The sequence below is a fragment of the Myotis nattereri genome (assembly GCF_964212035.1).
Source record: "Myotis nattereri genome assembly, chromosome: 1".
NCBI classification, from domain to species: Eukaryota; Metazoa; Chordata; class Mammalia; order Chiroptera; family Vespertilionidae; genus Myotis; species Myotis nattereri.
Genome location: NC_138075.1, coordinates 31,577,486 through 31,579,167, shown reverse-complemented (window position 1 = coordinate 31,579,167; position 1,682 = coordinate 31,577,486).

The window sequence follows — 1,682 nt, the reverse complement described above, 5'->3', positions numbered from 1 at the left end:
GCCGCCCCTTGGCACCTTGGCCTTCATGGAGAGCTTGCTTCCAGGAGCTGGTAGGACTCCTGGTTCCTCAGAGAAGAGCAGCGCTGGAACATGGGCGACAGCCTGCCTGCCTCATGGGATGGTGCGGTCCTTGCCATCCTTGCGCTGAGGCTGCAGCAGGCAGCTGACCCTTGGGGAACCCAACAAGAAGGTAGTTGAACAGGTTGGACTACAGGTGGAGGTTCTGGGCAGGGTCCCCTCATGCCAGCCCAAGGATATTCTTGAAAGGTACGTGAGCTTCTTACATTGCAGCCAAGGATCTTAGGATTCCTTAGCAGTGATACCACCAACTGCTGGGCCTCCACTCGGTGACCAATTTAAAAGTCCTGAGAAGCCCTGTGCAGTTTCCATCACAAAACTGTGTCATCAGAATGAATGAAGAGCAATCCAGTGTTGAAACTATAAACTACGTGGGGCTAATAGTTGGAGTATTTTCCTGACAAATGCCAGGTATCACTGTTTACCTTTAAAATTTAAAACACTCCATGGCCTGCTGATCCCTGCAGTGCACCAGAGTGCCTTGGCACTCAGTTTGAGAGCCATGGCTATGATGGTTTAAAAATGAGTGATTCTCACCCAGCCTGTGTGGCTCAGTGGTTGAGTGTTAGCCCATGAACCAGGAGGGCACTGGTTAGATTCCCGGTCAGGACAACATGCCCAAGTTGTGTGCTCCATCCCCAGTAGGGAGTGTGCAGGAGGCATCCAATCAATAATTCTCTCATATCATTGTTTCTATCTCTCTATCCCTCTCCCTGCCTCTCCCTGAAATCAATAAAAATGTTTTTTTAAAAAGAGTGATTCTCATTTTTTCTTAGAATGCATATTCAAGCTAATCATTTTCTTCCAAAGTGCTACTACAGTAAAATCCAATGTAACCTGACTCCTTCCACCCTGCAGGCCCACTAAAACTAAGCCCCACAGGAGACCATAGCAGGCACTGAGTCTCCACAGGCTTCTCTAGATTCTGACATTCCTACAGAAGACATCTTAGATAAATCTAAAATTCCTTTGGAAGAAGAGCAATTAACTATTTTAAATAAAATAAATTAGAAATTATACTTTTTAGAAAGTAGCCGATTAATTTAGAAATTGACTTACTATTAGGCAAACACTGACAGACAATATTAAATGCTAAGAAAATAAAAAACACAATACAGTCCATTGAACATTTATAAAAATTCTTGATGACTCTCCTACCCTGCAATATTTCATATCTGATTTTCACACCTAGTTACCAAAGAGATAAAATAGATTCAAATTACAGAATACAGCTTTACCTGGATTCATAAGTGGGCATAGCCAATAAATGTTTCATTCTAGAAACAGGCTGTTAACTATACTAGTAGATATAAATATTCTAACTAAACAAAAGTTCTGATTAATATCCTGCTTAAAATAAAGTTAATAATAAATATAACTGGATATTACCATAGTACAAGTAACAATCTAGACTAGACCATAAATAAATGTATAGAACATTTATATTATGACAAAAGTTGAATGCCAAACATCAAAGGAGAGAACAGATTGAAGTAAAAAATTTCTGAAGCATTTAATTCATCATGTAGCCATATTCAAGATGTTGAAGGAAATGTCTGTATCTGCTGAGTTCTTGTTGACAGCAATGAGAAGGCAGAACTTTC